The 18,311-nt window shown below is 47.7% G+C and overlaps 1 protein-coding gene across 5 annotated transcripts in view; it reads left to right on the plus strand.

Moving 5' to 3' along the window:
- Nucleotides 1–18,311, plus strand: part of TLN2 (talin 2) — a 421,428-nt gene that overhangs the window by 56,504 nt on the left and 346,613 nt on the right. For all 5 annotated transcript variants that reach the window (XM_032342750.1, XM_032342743.1, XM_032342747.1 and 2 more), the window contains exon 2: nt 14,063–14,152. The gene's annotated coding sequence lies outside the window, so the exon portion shown is untranslated. The remainder of the gene's footprint in view (nt 1–14,062; nt 14,153–18,311) is intronic.

Genomic DNA, 18,311 nt, shown 5'->3' on the forward strand with positions numbered 1-18,311 from the left:
CCTGTCTCCTGCATGTGTCCACGTTCTCCAGGCTTCTGTCCTCCAGGCCCACTTCCCTCCCTCCCCCTACGCCGTGCGCTGAGGGCTTTTTCCCACACCCAGGCCCACAGGGTCCTTGCTGGCTGCCTGTTCTTCGGCAAGCTGCCTCAGCAGTACCCGGGTTCCTAACCCAGCTCCGGGTGGGGGTTAGGATTCTGCAGTTGTGAACCTCTGCAATGCAAAGACTTGAAGATGATTCCGCCAACATCTAACGAAAGGCCCTCTGGATGCAAGCTGCAGGGGAGACCAAAGATCATCCCGTCGCTATCTGCTTCCCCTCCAGCCTTTTGTTTCCGAGCGCCTTCTCCCTTGAAAGCTCTGAATGAGCTCTAAATATACAGGAAGGCTGACACTCTACTGTCCTTTGAGGTAACTTGAAATTGACTACATTCTAGGCCGTCAGACTTCCGAGCTGGGAAACACGAGGGCAGGAGTATCTGTGGGATTTCTAGAACCGCCTCGGGAGCAGCCTTGGCCATGCGGGAGGCAGATGTGCTCTCCAGTGGAGCCTCCCCAGGGCTTAGAAGGCGGGGCCGGGCCCAGGGGATTTGAGTGTTCTCTGGGTCGGCATCTTGCATAGGCAACTTTGAATTTGACACCCCTGTCACACAGCCAGTGCCTGGAAACCCTGAAACTATTCCTGGTATTCATAATTCACATTGGGTAGGCTTTGGTGGTATTTATAGCACTCCCCAAGACAAGTTACTGCCAGAGGGGGCAGTGACACTTATCAGGTGTAGCGTAGGAGACACAGGGCTGAAGACATGCTTTTTCAGGCTAATTTTGGATTCCCCGTGGATGGGGATAGGAGTGAGGGCTTATCACATAGTATGCTTTCAGAGGCTCCCATCACTCTGGGAGACTGGAAATATGGATATCTGTGTCCATTTCTGTGCCTAGGGCTTGCTACCCTCTGTGTTTGTGCCTCCCAGCCCAGGTTCTCCCTAGCTCTGCTTTTTCTTGCTGCTCTGTTGTAGGGAAGCATGCAGACAGGCCTTCTTGACGAGCTAGCATTAGGCCACAAGGCTGTGGGGTGGGGATTCAGAGTGGGAGAGGGTTCGCTGGTAGGACGTCATGCCTTACAAGGTGTTGAGCAACCTGTTCCTGCTTTTGAGCTTGCCTGTGCCCTGGAGTGAAAGGGGATCTCCTTGGAGTTTTCTGGAGATGTTTGAGGTGCCTGTTAAGGCAGAGACAGGTGACTGCACGGGCACTGGGCCCCGTCTTCCTCAGGGGTTAGGCCTTGCTAGCTGAAGAACCTTTTGAAATGAGCTGCCTTCCTGGGAGGGTGGCTCTACGTGGGGAGAGTTCTGCTGCGAACAGGATGTACCAGAATATGGAGGGACTGGAGGCTGCCTGGGGTGTGTTGGTGCTTTCTACCATCCCTCCCCCTGTTACAAAGCCCTAACAAGCTGAGGTCCTTGACAAAGGGAAGGTGTGTGGCAGTGTGACTGGGCAAGCAAGGGGTTGCTTGCACGTCTGTGGGGACCGGCTACCAGGTAGAAGAGCCTAGGGATGGGTGACCAAGTCCCGTTTTGCCTGGTTCGCTGCCTGCTATAGGTGAGCCTCTCATTTGTCATCTCCTGCCTTGAGCACCCAGGACAAATTGTCTGGGGTGGTTTTCTTTTTGTGGCTTGGAATGACTTGAGCTACCTGTGTGGTATAAATAGTCATAGCTTGGAAGCAGGTCTGCCAGAAAGCTTGGGAAAACGAAAGAACCTTCCCTTAAGTGATGGTGATGGGACAGTCAGGTCTGATTCACTCTGCCTCACCACCAGTCGTTGGGCCTTGGCTTCCGCATCTTGGGATTTGGAGAGATTCAGAGGAGGCAACAATGGAGCCTTTATTGGCGGCCGGCTCCCCGAGCAGCCTGCTCTGGTTGTTGCTGGCATCGTCCTTGGAGCAAGGGCTTGCATAGGGATGGCGAGTGGGGACAAAGCTTGCTTTTGTGCCCAGGCCTTTCTCCAGTTTCTCTGTGTGCTGAGGATCAGGCAGGGTCATCTGCCTGCCTCTCCCTGATTCCTGGAGATGGGTATTAGAAATGGTAAGTTTGCAGTCTTTCCCATTGGAAGTCCTTCTATGCCTGGCATTTGTCCTCCTGAGTTGGTGTAGTGAGAAGGGACATGCTGATTGTCAAAAGGGAGGTGTCCCGTTGGTTCTGGTTTTTCTGTACCATTTGTGGAATGTCTCTGAAACCCTGATCTGGGGTAGGGTTGTATATGTGGGGTTGGGAGGTGGCTGGGTGGCTTAGTTGGTTAAGCATCCAGATCTTGGTTTTGGCTCACATCATCATCTTGGGGTCCTGGGAGCAAGCCCCATGTTGCATTCCGTGCTCAATGGGGAGTCTGCTTGAGATTCTCCCTCTCCCTTTCTGCCCCCCACCCATGCATGTGTTCATTCTGTCTGTCTGTCTGTCTCTCTCTCAAATAAATCCTTCAAAAAAAAAATGTGGGGTTGATGCAGTGTTGAGTGGTCCTCTCTGGCATCCAGATCCGCTTAGCCTGGGGCATTTCTTCTTTCTTTCTTTCTTTCTTTCCACTCCTGCCCCCTCTCCCTGGTGACAGGGGATGTGATGGGAAGCCTTGGTTGTTAAACCACCATTCCAAGAGTCTGCTAACTCACGTGGTCAGCCGGCACAGCCACACCTGGCAAGCAGTGGGTCTGGTTTAAAAAAAAAAAAAAAAAAAAAAAAAGACCATTTAATTGCTCTTTCTACCTTATAGGGCAGAAAAATAAGAGGATACCAAAATATGAATGTGTGTTATTCAAAAAAGATAAAGTATTTTTTTAAATGGTAACTCTACCTTTCCACTATTCATTTGAGGCTTGCATGTCCTTTGAAATTGATCTACAACAGAGGGACATTAATTAGAGGTAGTTAGAAGCTCTGATGGGGATTGCGACAGGCCCAGGAGTGGCTGGGTCAGCATAGGAGAGGGAAATACAGGTGTTGGCTAGATCCTCTCTGAGCACGTGAATTAATTCATGGTCCAGGCTGCTTTGCTTTGTAGGAGTCAGGAAGGAGGGCTGATGTGTTTCAGAAACAGATCACAGAGGGAGCACTGTGGAGTGTAGGTTCGCAGAAGGAGAGGGCCAGGTGGCAGGCCCTGCCCTGAGGCTCTATGCTGTCTACAGTGGAGCCTGCCTTGCCTTCCGTCTCCTGAGAGGCCTGTGGGAGGCCAGTGAAGGTAAGCCACGGAGTTGGCTAGCGCTCTGTGGGTCAGGGGAGTCTGCTTTAGAATTCACCACTGCTGTTCCCTTCCTGATGTTGAGCCCTTAGCTCCCCTTCCTGGACCTTGGGGGAGGAGATTCCTAGCCTGGAGGTTTGCAGGCAGGGATGTTGGAGAGGAATCCCACCTCAGGGAGGCAGGTAGTCTGCTGTGTTTAGGAGGGTCGGGTGGTGCTGTAGGTGACGGGCAGAGGAGCAGGAGGCAAAGGCCCTGAGCCAGGGGTGTGGCTGTGCCCGCTGGTCCAGGCCTCCCTTCTCGGACTGGAAAACCCAAAGCCAGCTTGGTGCAAGGCTTCGGTGGGGATGGGAACCACGTGGAGGCTGCTGGCCAGACTGCATCCTCGGATTTCTCTTTCCCTATTGCATTGCTTTGGGTCTCATCTTTAATTGAAATGCCCTTGTTGGGAAATGGAGCTCTGGTGAAAATCTATCCTGGCCGCAGACCAGCCCCGTCGTCAGGAGGAGGATGTGGACGGAGACACTAAAACAACTTGAGCCTCCCAAGAATTGCCTTTTTGTTGTATAGTTGGGCTGTTGGTGGTGGCCATGGGCCCTGTGGCTGGTTGGGAGGATTTATTCCCCTTCAGAACAGGGGTGCCTCCTGCCTCTCCCCCAGCCCCATGACTCTGGTAACCCTTTTCTGAACTTCCATTGATGTTTTTGTATCCCATTTCCACCCGCCAGTGTTCATAGCGAGTGAAAAAGATGAAAGGCTCTGCTGTATTTAATAAACCACTGAAAACTGTCCCTCTTAGGGAGCAAGGCTGAAGCCACCCACTGACTTCCCCTCTCTCTGACCCCGCCTCTGGTGGCTGAGGGGTGATGAGGCGCTCCCTGGTGTTGCCCCCCCTGAATCCTCTCTTCGCTTCCACCCTCCTTCAAAACAAGTGACAGCTCTGTTTTCCAGATGTGGATGCTGAGAAGCAGTGCTGGTGAAGGACCGATCCTGTGAATAGAGGCGGTGGCCTTCCTGGCTGGGGCCCATCAGGCTTTTCCTGCCATTGGGCTCCATGCTTTGCTCTGCTCCAGCACCCCATGCTTCTCCCGGCTGACACGCAACCCTTGGTTGCTGAACAAAAAGTGTTGGACGTTCCCAACACTTGTCTTTTGAGTTCTTAGAACAAATCTTCATTTCCTGATACTACTTTGCTTGTAAATGGGAAATCATATAGAAAGTACAGTGAGTTTCGTGGAGAGTTTAGTCAACAGGAAGTTACCCTTTCATCCGTATTTTTCTCTATGTGATTGGACTGTATTTTCAGTTCTGATTTGGAAGAATCTACTTGGGCTGCGAGTAAATAATTAGAAACTTGGAGTTGCAGTGGATCACTTTTATTCTTGGTAGCAGCCAAATATCAAGCATTCTTGGAAGGTCTGATGAAATGCTCATTTTAAATGCAAATTCTTTGCGCAGTTAGAAGGAAAATGGAATCGTTCTGGCTCCCAGCATTCACTCAGCATTTTTGCCATTCCTTCTGATGGCTGAGGGGAGGGCTTGTGACTAAGTCCTTCAGCATTTTTATTACGAATTCAGATTTGTGCTTGCTGAGAGGAAGCCTTGCTCTGGGACATTAACCCTCTGTTGCCATCGGTGGTGTTTGCACTGGTATCACCCTCCCCCTCCACAGTCTTTGGATTACCTCTCTGATTGGGTTTATGGATGATGGATGTACTAGGAAATTCATGGTGGCTGGTTGTTGTTTTTGTTTGAAGTGAATGAAATGTGTTATCAGACACTTTAGGTCCTGGGCTGTGTGCCTTTTAGCCTTAGAAGTTCAGCTTCCCTCTTGGTTCCTCTTTTGGATGTTTCCTCCCATTTTTTTCCTTTAGCCCACTGCTCTGTCCCAGCTTGGGATCTAGAGAGCTCTTGGACTTGTGCGTGATGGGGACAGTAAGATTCCTTTGCAGTGTGATGGGGTGGGTGGTTCCCTGTCCTGGACTGTCCTAGGAACACATGCACAATGGTGAACTCACAGAGGTGGTTAAAGATGTTAATCCTCTCCCCATGTCAGACATGTTAAATCCCTCTTTCTGAAAGTGAGAATTTTATTTGGAAAAAAGTTCTGTGTTCTTTGGTTCTAGAGGCCATTCGGGAGCCTCTCCATTAATCTGGTTTCTTTCGTGGGAGGCGTGCATTCAGCTAGAGCCAGGAGACAAGGTTTTGGGAATGGCAAGATGGTGGCATAGTTTTTCCATCCATAAAACAATGACTTGATTCTGAGTCTATCCCCTAAGCTGGGGTGGCAGGTGGATTTACGGTTGCCAAGCATTATGAAAATGCAAAAACCATATACATCATTGAGTGCAGTTGTCCCCGTGTTATTCCTTCTAATTCTATTGCAAAGCTGTCTCACTTTGTTGCATACGCATTTTTGCAAAGCAGAATATAGAATTCAAGGGGCACCTGGGTGGCTCAGTAGGTTAAACCTCTGCCTTCGGCTTAGGTCATGATCTCAGGGTTCTGGGATTAAACCCCACATAGGGCTCTCTGCTCAGCAGGGAGCCTGCTTCCCCCTCTCTCTCTGCCTGCTGCTCTGTCTACTTGTGATCTCTTTCTCTCTCTCAATTAATAAAATTTTTTTAAGATGTTATTTATTTATTTATTTATTTATTTGACAGACAGAGATCACAAGTAGGCAGAGAGGCAGGCAGAGAAAGAGGAGGGGAAGCAGGCTCCCTGCTGAGCAAAGAGCCCAATGCAGGACGCAATCCCAGGACCCTGGGATCATGACCTGAGCCGAAGGCAGAGGCTTTAACCCATTGAGCTACCCAGGCGCCCCCAATTAATAAATATTTTAAAAAAGAATATAGAATTCAAAATAAAGTTGCCACATTGGTCCTTAGTTTGTTGACTGCAAAGAATCATTTTAGAGTTGGAAGGAGCTCCTCAGGTCCAGGAACTCTCTGCTTTTCATTTCTGTGACCTGAGGAGGTCGTCAGGGACTTCTTTGGTGGGTGGTGATAGAGAGAAACACGTTGTTCTCAGCCTTAATGCTCCTCCCAATGGGAGTGAGATAGGGCTGAGAGAACACTGGTGGGGAAATGGCCCTGATTGAAGGTATTAGACAACTAGTAGCTCTAGGTTTGAACCGCTGTCCTAGAAGGCTTTGAGAAGTAATGTTTGAGTCTGTGTCAGAGGTTGCAAAATCTCTGAAGTGGGCCAACATTGTCATTAAATTACAATGAACCAGAGACCTAGAAATTCAGGTGCTATGTCCAGACCAGACAGAGGAAGTCCCAACCCCAGAGGAAGAGTTAGGACTTAGGACATTGCCTGACTGTTCTTCCTGCCTCGTGTATTTTAGTAAGGGTTCTGAGCCCCCATGCCATTGGCATTTGTGTTGGATGATTCTGTTGTGGAGGCTGCCTTGTGTGTCATAGGATGTTTAACATCATCCGTGGTCTCGACCCTCTAGTTGCCATTAACCCACATCCCGCACCTTCGGTTGTGACAGCTGAAAATGTCTCCAGACATTGCCAAATATCCCCTGTTGGGGAGAATTCTTCCCGGTTGACCACCAGTGTTTCAGTTGTACATGATGACCCTGGGAATTCATAAACAGAACTCTTAGATAGCTTGAACCCTATCCCTCCCCCCCGCACTTTTTTTTGTTTTTGCTTTGAAATGTCAACTACACAGCTAAAATAGTGTTTACTAAAGCTCTTACAGTACATAAAACTGGCTCAAAGGCCATTTAGAAGAAAGTGATAAACACAGGCCTGAACTGAACTGTTGAGTCTGAACTGTTTTCCCTTGAGTAGATTTGACTGTGGTTTTCTCCTTAGAGTTTGGACACAGAGGACTTGTCTCCACCAAGCAGCTTGTACTTTTGTTTTTAGCTAATGGTTGTGCGTGGAGACGACGTGCGTAGTGACTAGAGGAGAAATCAAAAATGCTCTGAAGGCAAAGGAGATTTGGGCAACCTGAAAATGGTAATGGATTGGTCTCCCATTTTTCAAACCTTAGGGTAAGCTTGGGAGAGAACGCTTAACAACTTCAACTTCTGTAAATACAGAGCAGATGTGGGTGCAGAAATTGAAGGAGACCATGACTTGATGAATTCGGGAGTTGCTGTGAATCAGTGGATGTGAAGAGTAGAGCATCCATTAAGAGCCTGGAGCCCTGGGTGCCGTATGTGGGCCCGCCTTCCACTCTTTTGGTCAGGTCACCAAATATTTGGGCAGTAGTTTCCTTAGTCTTAGAAGAAAGGGCAAGGTCAAGATTCCTGCTTGCTAGGTGGGGGTGAAGTGGTGGGTGGTGAAGCAGGGTATATGAGACCATAGGATAAACCTAAGACTCTCACTGGAGCCCTAATTTTGCTGAGGAGATTTGGAAGACACAAGGTTACTTTTGAATGAAAGCCAGCATGCACGTATTGAATAAGTGCAATATTTGCATGATCTGAATTTAAGCTAGAACATTGAACTCAATAAATGAAGGCAATCTCTTGCTTGCTAAGAGTTTCTTCTCGATGCCAGGTGCTTCCCTCCCCCCGCCCCCGCATTTTGTTGGAATTCTGGCAGAGTTTGCTAAGTCATGGGCCCAGGGTTCACCAAAATTATTTCTACATGTAAAATTTCTGGTGGGGGAAAAAAGAATCCTTGGTGTAAGTGATCTAGGGTAGATTCTAGGGTAAGTTCACATGCTCAACAACAGAGAGGACATTAGGGGTAAAGGGATCACAATAATAAAGGTTGTCTAGCCTTTAAGAGTTCATGTACTTAAAAGTTTACCTTCCTTCCTTTTGGCTTCAGTGCGAGAGCTTTTGGCTTGTATTAGCTTGTAACCAACACTGAAAAGGGTATGGTTGTGCTGTTGTGGGACGCTGGAGATTTAAACATGTTACCTGAGAGTTGACCTAATCTACAAAATGTGCCAGAGGAGATAGCATGCTGCTGTAAATTTATATGAAATGGCAACAGTGGGGTTGGCCTTGGAGTCAATGTTGAAAGTTAAAACTACTGACTGGGGAAATTACCTAGCTGGGGAAAGTTAGAAGAGTAAGACACTCCATCCAGTCAATTTTTGTTTCTGAAGTTATTTAATGGTACAAAGGAGTTGTTTTTGGGTGATGACGTTCATGACTCTTCATGACCGTACTTTGGAAATTAACGTCAAAGACTTTAGACTGTACCTACATCCCCATGCTGTCCGGTTTCTGGACAGCAGTAAGGCGGATGCCTGGGGCGGAGAGAATCCCAGAACACTCTGGAGTCTGGTTTGTGGTTCGTGGAGGCGGGGTGTGTGTGTGTGCGTGTGTGTGTGTGTGTGTGTGTGTGTGTGTGTGTGTCTCTCTATCTATCTATCTGTAGGAAGGCGCTGAGTCTGGAAATCAGGTAGGGATCTAACTGTGCAGGGCCTCCTATCCCAAGGTAAGAAATTTGAAATATACCTCTAATGTGTGGAGAACACACCCAGGGGAGAAGGGGGAAGGAGGTAGAGAAGGCCGCATTGCAGGCAGGACAGAAAGGCACAGGGAAGAAGAAAATGAACACCTTTGAGTCAAAATTCGGGTCTTTCTGCTGTTGTCAGACTGACAGATGGGGAAGCCAGGCTGCTCATATAGCCTGGGCCTTTGGGAAGACTTGATTTTTTTTTTTTTCTTTTTGTATCTTTATTACAGTTGTAAGTTTTCAAACGTGAACGTGGAATCACTGAGTTATGCTGCACTTGGAGGAGATCCAGTCACCCTCTTCTTCCTCCCCAAATTCTTAACTTATGTTAATTGTCTGTGAAGTTCTCAGTCAGGAATCCTTCCTGCCCCTTCTCAGTGTTTGCTTGCTCTGAGCCTGCTGCGTACCCTGGGTAGGGTGCAAGGGATGCCTCCAGGAGAAGTCTTTGCTCTATAGGAGCTCCAGGCTGAGACTGGAGAGGAGAGAGGATTAGGATTCTAGAACAGTATGAACAGCTCACTGGTGGGGGTTTCCCAAAATATCCACAGGGAATTACAGGAGAATGTATTGGGGGGCACTGGTTGGGATGGGGCATAGGAGAAGACGCCCAGCTGTGGGAGATGATGCAGGTTGTGGCTTACATAAAAATTATTTCCTACCTTTACTTGAGACCTAAAGTTGCCTTCCAATAGCCTTGAAGTACGGCCAGTATTTTGGGGCTTTTTTGGGGTCATTTTTATCCCCCAACTGCAACCCCAGCCCTAGTTTGGGGCAGAACACAGGCTGTCGTGTGTGGGAGTTAGTCAAGGGATCCTTAATCCTTCTGCATCAAGTATTGCCTGTGGAATAAAACTGTACTGGAATTACTCCACTATTTTAAAAAAGTATGTAGGAAATAGTGAGGTTGATTGAAAATTTATTTTAGAGCATTTTTGTCTTAATCTTTTTTCTCCGAAGATACCGGAAGTATGGCTACTACTCTGTGTGTGTGTGTGTGTGTGTGTGTGTGTGTGTGTGTGTGTGTGTGGCAAGTGTGGGGCATTTGCCCGGAAGACTCTTTAAAACCTTTTGCCCTTAAAAGGAACCATTGACTTCTCTTAGCACTCAGCGCAGTGCCTGTCATCTGGGTGTGTAATAAAAGGGGCAGATGTGAGGGCTGCAGGAGCAGAGCCACATTCATGCCTCCCACCCACTGATTCGGGGATGGGGGCCATCCCGTCACCCAGGGCAAGCAGGGAGAGGCACCTGAGGCCTGGAGGTGTGGCCTTTTCCTGCCCAAGTCCTCCAAGGCATGTGGTAATCACTAGGAATGACACTTGAGCACAGGCCCATGCCCCAGAAATGCAGGGCTGTCATTGGAGGGTTTATTTTGAGTCCTGGCCCGGACCTTGGTGGAAAGGAACTAGCTGTTAGATGCAGTGACTAACACCAGGGTCTTACTTCTCACCACGAGGGTCAGCCCCCCTCCTTGGCTGAGGGGCCTCGTCTGCAGATTGTCTGGGGTAGACATCATAAAGCTACCTCTGGAATCCGTTTCCCGGTTGAGCTCTCCTCCCCCGTGGGTCCCATTGGGTGGAAACAGTGACTGTGCCTGTAAGTGAGCACTCTGAATTTGAGAAGGGTCCCATTTAGAGTCTCAGTGGGAAAGGGGCATGAGATCATTTGGTTCCCTTGTTGGTTGCTGAAACCCTTTGTCCTCCTGAAATTGGCAGGCCTTTACTTTTCCTGAACTCTTAGCCATGGTTTCCCTGGAAGCTATTGTTTTGAATTAATCAGAAGAATGTTGGGCTTGTGATGCATGTGCATGCACTTGCATGTGCGTGCACTCACTTGCATGTGCACACGCGCACACACACACACACACACTCAAACTGGCAGGCATGTACACACACACACACACACACACACACACACACAGGAAAGCCAGGCCTGTCTTGGATTCCAGAGATGGCAGGATCCCGTGGAATGTTTACTTCTAAAGAAAGTGACCTATTAAAGAGTGGGTTCTGTATTCTTACTTGGGCTTTTGCTTTTTTAAACCAGATTTGAACAAGGAGAAGAGACTTTTCAGAGGAGGTAGGGGACAGCAGCACTTCCTTTATTAGGCACATGCTATGCTGTGTCTACCCAGGGTATCCATCCAAGAGGTCTGAAAGTGGTGACAATGTCGTTGAATGTCACGGTGGCAATGATTGGCTATTATAACCAAAAGATAAACGTGACACCTTTGTCTTAAAAAAAAAAAAAAGAGGGCTCGTTTCTGAATTGCATGCGCTTCTTATTTGGCCAAGATGATATGGGTAAGTGTGTGCAAAGGGATAGGAATTAAGACTCGACTGCACATGTCTCTAGATACCTCACCAATTTTTTGGGAAGCAGGTCCCTTGACCACCCCCTGAATGAGCAGAATTCTCCCGAGGAAGGTCAAGTATTGATGAGGCACCCGAAGGAGAGTACCGAAGCAACCTTGGCCTTTGTAGCCAGCTGAAGAGGGGGAGGGGTCAAGTTTTCCTCCAAACTTGCTGCAGTCTCCGGGCCTTCACTGCCTTCTTAGCTGATCAGGAAGACTGAGCTGGTTCCTGGTAACAGAATGTGCTGCAGGAATAGGCCGGCAGAGCCTTTAAGAGGAAAGACCACTGGGTTTGCAGAAACCCAACACTGGCTTTTCCCAGAGTGACAGGCAGTACCAGAGGTCAGCGTGGCCTCAGCCTCAGAGCACAGGACTGCCCCAGGGCGTGGACGTTTAAAAATGAAAATGTATTTATAGACGGTGCCCCTGGGGCCAGAATGTTCACTGTTCCTCTGTGGGCCCCACCCTTTGACAAACACAGACCTCATTCCACAGGCTTGCTGGTGTGTCTTAAATGGGGGCTGAGAGTCCTTGTCATTGACCTGACTGCCAACTCCCCTGTAAAAGAAAAAAAACATTGCTTTGTGACCTGTCCATAGAAGAGTGTATAAAGTGTCTAGGTATCAGTGTGAACAGGAAAAGGTACGTCCATCAAGCCTAGAACCAGGTTAAGCCATCAGTGTTACAAATACAGAACAGAATTCCCCCTTGATCTCAGAGGTGACAAGTGTCTTAACTTTCTGTTGGGACCAATACTGACTTTCTTATTGTTAGTACCTATGTAGGCATTCCTAAATAACGTGTATTTTTGTTCCCTGATGTTCATTTCATTCTGGGTTTCGAAAAATCAGTGACCAAGTACAAACAGAGCTTTGGGAAGCTTCCTGCTGAAAGTGTTTGGCAAAGGACCCCAGAGGCGTAGAGAACTCTCATGCTGTTGTGAGCGTTGATAGCTGCGGGTCTGACTTTTTCCACCAGAAATGCTACCAGAAGCCAATTTTCTCAGTTGTCCGTGCTCTGGTGTATCACTTTGTAAATGGGGTTGTCATTCACACCCCCATTTACAAAGGGGTCATAGGAAGTTCAGAAAGAACTAGAATAGGGGACTCCTTATAACGTTTCAATTCAGCAGGGGTCCTTAGCCAGACGTACAGAGAGAAACTTCAGGTGGCTTTTGGACTCTTTGAAACCGCATGCATTCTGTGCTTTTGGGTGAAAGCGTCCGTGCTCCTAGGACTTGGTGGACCCTCCTTCTCCATAAGGTTAAGAACTACGCAGCCGTCATGGTAGGTTGTGGTTTTTTTTTTTTTTTTTTTTTTTTTTTAAATGAATGCTGGAACTGTGGGAGACTTGTTGAAATACATTCGATCTGCTGGTGTGTCTGCGTTGACTTTGTACGTCTGAGCGTGCCTAAGTGTTGAAAGGGAAATGAGCAGTAAGTTATACTGCGGATTGTCCAGGGTGGAATTCTTGACCGTCCCACGGGTGGCCCAGCAGGCTTTACATGTTCTCTGAAACCTGCATCTCCTTTTCTTGACCCAGAGTTAACTAACGAGAATGCCAGAATGGGGAGGGTGGGGGTGGGTAGGGGCCGGATTGGGATGATTGCTGTAGTTTCAAAAACAAATGACCTCACTGCCAAAGTTCTATTTGATGCAAGAGAAACCCTAACCTTGGCCTTATAAATGATGGACCTTTGTGGAAACACATCCAAATACCCATTTAGTGAGGGTAGGGGCACATGTGTCGCTGTGACGTTCACTGTCTAGAAACAAAATACAGCTATTGTTAGGACAAACTTCCTAGTCACTTCCTTGAGAGATGTGGCCGTTTAAATCTATAATGAGGGACATTCGCATCTTCAGAGTAGGGAGTAATGATCCTGTGTGTTACCTAACTTAATATGAGGTTACTTTCCACTTTATTCCAGCAATGTGCGGCAATTGTTGAGTTCCCTAGCTGCGGGACCCCTGAGCTTCATGTGCTTTTTATGGAGGAGGTGACGGCAGGAAAGCAGAGTTCGGCGTGATGTGCCCAGGGATGCCTTGACTTGTCGGGCTCAGCTGGAACTAAAACCCCAGGGAAGGAGCTATTTCCATGATTATGGCTTAAATATATAATTGGATGAAGATTAACTTAAAAACATAATGAGACTCCTTTCCTAGAGAATTAGCATTCTGAGCATCTATATCATTTGAACGAAATGACCGTTGACAACAGTCTTAGCTCACCCATTTTGAAATGCCCTACTTAGTCTTGGAGCATTTCCTGGATGGATTCTGGCCTCTTGGATCTGTAAACCCGATGTCTGGAAAAGGAGCTTTTGTTCTGGTTCTGTGTTCCTTATAGTCCTTAGGTGTTAAGTTTTTTGTTTGTTTGTTTATAAGGTTTTTCAACTTCTCATACTCAAATGTGAACGATTTCCTTTTTCTTTTACATGATGTTTTTGAAGAAAACCAGGAGTTTCACTTAGGCAGTTGAAGTCTTTGGGGATTGGGGGGGTGGGGGAGAATTTAAGGGAAGGATTAAGATTTGGAAATGCAGGCTGCTCTGTCTTGTTTCATCGGTTAAGAGCCAGATGGAATAAGAGTAACATTTAGAAACTGAGTTTTATTAAGGAAAGTAATTTACAGGTAAATTTAAGCTTTATAGACTTGATTCTGTGATTCCATTCCTGGTGTTACCATTACTTGCTACTAATTTTGGGCAAAACGGCTCCTCTTGGTCATGATTTCTCTCCTCTGTAAAGATAGGATGGGTACAATGACCTCAAGGACAATAGGCAGCGGGGACCCCATGTTGGATGGATCTGTCGAGGGGCTGCTCTGGGGCTGCTGGGGGTGGGGTGGTGCCCCTCCTGAGACTGAAGACAGACGGGTTGTACCTCTGGGGGTACTGCACAGTGCCTAGAGAGAGACCACTAGCCTCAGGAGTGGTTTTCTGCCCACTTTCTCATGACACCCCACCGGTGTCCTTCAGTGTTGGGAACACATTGCATACCCACTAAGGTGACCACCTGCCCTGATACATGTCTTTTGTCTCCTCTTCGCCAGCGCGCTGCTGTAGGGTAACATCTGGGCTGGGTTCCTGGACCCTTGGCTGTCTTGCTGCCCACAAACTCCTGGATCAGCTTGTTGAAAATAGTGAGTAACCTGCATGTTTCTACTTGGCATGCAACTATAGACCTGTGGAATTTGAGGGCTGGAGGGTTGTGGCCAGTAGTGCCACTGTCCCGCCAGCTCTCCCAGAGGGACTGCCTTTCTCACACCCAGCTCCAGGAGCCTTGGACATGGCAGCTGTGACCACAGACGTGACCTTTCTGCCCCTAGCAGCCATAAAGGGCACGGGGCCTTCCAAATCTGCCTGCTTAGAGCTTCTCTGCTCTACCACCAGGGCCAAATACTGACTGTCCATCTTTACTAGCCCCCAGGAACAGCCTCTTCATGGGGCAAATGCAGGTGCTGTGCTTCTGCCTGCCCTCCTGTTAGCCCACGTGTTCCTCCTCATCTACCCTGTCTTGTCCTCATGTTACCCTCCCTTTCAGAGACGCCTTCTCAGACTCCCTTAAAGACCCTCTTCCCCCCTCCCCCGACTCCTCCCCATATTCTGTCTCTTCACGTTTCTCTTACATCCTTGCCTGCATTTTGCTGTGCACTTAAAACAAGCTTGGTCTCTTGTTATCGGGTAGACGACCCGTTCATACTCAAATATTCTTCACGTGAATGAATGGATGTGCTATATGCCAGTGGCTAAGGTAGGCACAGTGTGGGCGGTCATGGAACTTCCAGGAAGGAAGAGAAAGACCAAGTAAAAACTACACTGTCACGGTCACAGCCCTAACTGGGTGGATGATTTTGTTCTGAGTGCTCTAAAGCAGGGTCGACTGGGGGGATCTGATTAAAAAGCCGGTCCCGACTGGGTCGGTCTGGGTGGGGCCTGGGAGTCTGCCTTTCTAACAAGTTCCCAGTGGTGTCCGTGCTACCCGTGCTACCGTTGTGTGGATCGTGTTCGGAGAAGTAAGGTCTAAGGTTCTTGGAGCATAAGACATTTGCCTTTGAGTGTGACCTTTGGGGATCTGCTCCAGGGGTGTGTGGGGGTTGGTGGGGGGAGGTCTCAGAAGTCCTGTTGATCTCCCAAGGAGCCACCTGGACAGACCACTTGAGTAGTTAGCAGTTCCAACAGCCATTGAGGGAGTACTCACAGTGTACTAGGCGCTAGGCTAAGAGCCTGGCACACAGCCTTGTGTCTTAGCCCTCCCTCCAGCCTGTGAGGCAGGCACTCACCATTTCACCAAGGCTGGGATGAAAGAACTCGCCGCGTCACACAGCAGGTGCCTTTGGTGTCCGGCTTTCAGGCTGAGCTCTCCCTCCTCTGGCCTTTACCACCTGAATCCCCACTAAAAATGGGATTTTTACTGCTGGTAGCAAGATGGAGTTACTGATTATTAATGTTTTCTTCCATCTTTCCCACTCTCGTGCTCCTCGAGGATATGGCCTTTCCCTGTGTGTCGGTTTTAAAGTGTTGCCTCTATAGGCAGTCCAGCCTCTTGAGTTAGGGGAGGAACTCGGTCAGTGTGGGGTGGGAATGGACAGAAAGAGTTGTATATTCACGTAGGAGGCCCACTTTTCATACCACCTCTGCTAGCCTCAGCTAGCCTCCGTGGGCCAGTTCTCCCAGGGGACTGATGCTCCCGGTGATCCCCAGAGCCGGTGCCACAACCTAGTCATCCAGAGCTCATGGCTGGAGGCAGAAGGCGAGGGGTCAGGCTGACCATTTCCTGGCCCCTGTGCAGGATTGCTGTATCAAAGACATCATGGGGTGCCTGGGTGACTCAGTGGGTTGAGGCCTCTGCCTTCAGCTTGGGTCATGATCCTGGGGTCCTGGGATCGGGCCCTGTGTCGGGCTCTCTGCTTGGTGGGCAGCCTGCTTCCTCCTCTTTCTCTGCCTGCCTGTCTACCTATATGTGATCTCTGTCTGTCAAATAAATGGCTAAAATTTAAAAAAAGAAAAAAAAAAAACCAAAGACAATCATGAAGTAACCTTTCTCTGCTCAGGATTGTTTTCTCTGTTCTGGGTCAGATTTGCAACTGTAGTGCGTTAGGGTTTCAAGGTTTTGATGAGGCTCCTCTGTCTGGCCTTCTATTTTCTGGGTTTGTTTCCTCAACAGCAAAAGGAGGGCAGGGACTTTGCCTGGCACAGAGATTTGTTGTAGATATGATGCTCTTACCGTACGATATACACAGCCCAGCTGCTCATTTGATGCCTGGCCGAAGTGTCCTTTTCCACCTGTTTCTGGCTCCATTCCCTCCAGCCAAGCTCTTTCCTTTTCTTTGCGGCCAATTTCTTTGCAGAAATGAGTCCCTTGAGGACCGGGATTATGCTTCCTCCATCCTTGTATCCCGGGACCCAGCACTCAGCCTTGAGCCCCATAAACATGTGTTAAACGAACCCCACGAAGTCATTTCCTTCTTCCATTTGCTTATCTAAACTAACCTATCTGAAGAGCAAAGAATTCACGGGCACTGCTGATGGATCCCTGAGCAAACACTTAGTGGTAACTGTGGTCACACTGGTCTCTGGTAATTATAAGCCTTCGCAAGTAAACACGACGGTAGGCGTGTCCTTGGCTTTTGTGGACTTCAGAAGATCTCTCTGGGGTCTGCAATTGTTTGTGATAATGGGAGAGAGCCAATGGAGCGGAAGATGTTGGATAAGTGTCTTAAAGAACATTCTTTGCTTCAACAGGTTTTTTTTTTTTTTTTTTAAGGTCCTTTTACTTGGTAAAGTTACAATAGCAATTTACAATCTGTTATTTTAAGAAAAGGAAGGGAAAGATGACTAAAAAGGGACCTGCTGATCCTTCGTATTGATAGGCCTCATATTGACGACCCTTGCCAAGGACTACAGCTTTCTGAGCCTGTGTTGAACGTCAGATTTGGGACTGGTATCCCTCTTTGTACCAGACAGTACTTTTTTTTTTTTTTTTTTAATCACAATATGACAAATTTTAGGATGCTATGAGACAGAGAAACGGGCTTTTCCTCCCTTCAAATGTAGTGTTAAACACTACTCTGGTACCTGCTGGACAAAATTCTGTTCATATCTGCCATTCAGAATGTCCCATCTGCAAAGCCAGCATTGGTGACAGAGCTGTTGGGGTTGGGGTTGGGATTGGGCGTGGAGTGGTTTTGCCTGCAGCAAACAGATTTTATTTTAGTACCAGTTTCTTACCTTGTCTGAAATTGGGGATTCACGGTGACATCGGATCCCAATTCTTGTTCTCATGTGGGACCCTCCAAGGCATGTTTCTTTTTACGAAAAAGGAAAGGCAGTGTTGCTGCTTAAAGGAATGAAGAATGGAATCTGCCAGCTTTTACTTCTCTCTCCTTGCAGACAGAGCCCTTACTGGCTCAAACATACCAAATGATATTGTTAAACCTCTTGGTTTTTTGAGGGAAGAAAAAATTTTTCAAGGTGGTATCAGGACTCCCCCTGAAGTCCTCATTGTGCGCTTTGTGAGGAAAGTGTTATTTGAATAAAATACAGTATAATGTTCTGCATAATACTTCACAAAATAAATGTATCCTGGACATTAATTCCATGCTGATAAAAATGTATCCTGAATTTAACAACTGCATATTTCTTAATTGTTAACATCTTTCCTTGTTAAAAAAAAAAAAAAAAATTATATGTGACCTTTCACTTTCTGCTTGCTGGCCACGCTTTGTGCCCTCTGTCTCCCCATTTACCTACTTGATAATATTGCAATGAGTATTTTTTAAATAAATAAAAAAAATCTTTAAAAAATTGACCTTTGTAAGAGGTGATTTAATTTGTATTTGTAACAAGGGTGTGAAGGCCCTCAGTAACACAGAATGTTGATCTTAAATTTTTTGTCATTTTGAAAGCCAGATAAATACAAAAAGCCTTCCAAAATAGGGCCATGCCAGCTCTGGGAGTTCATAGGTCTTCAAACAAGGTCTCTAACCTGCTGGAGTTTACCAAGATGTCTCTGCTGGTTCTGCAGTTCAACCTTCAAGGACTTCTTATGGGGGCCCTCTGAGCTTGCCTGGTCCCCTCCTCCGATGGCTCCTTTGCTCTGCCTCCCACCTGTTCTTGTTTATACCCATTGGTGCGCAGCGTTGATAAATGCTTAGGAGTGACCACTTCTGTTGAAGTGTGTTTGAGAGGGAAGATACGGGTCAGCCTCGAGGTTGCTCCTTGCTTCCCATGGTGGCCCTGGCCTCTCTCCCATGTCTAGTTTCTCCCCCTCTTTTCTGGCTCAGAGGGGAACTCCTCAAC

This window comes from Mustela erminea, chromosome 5, assembly GCF_009829155.1.
Source record: "Mustela erminea isolate mMusErm1 chromosome 5, mMusErm1.Pri, whole genome shotgun sequence".
Taxonomy (NCBI): Eukaryota; Metazoa; Chordata; class Mammalia; order Carnivora; family Mustelidae; genus Mustela; species Mustela erminea.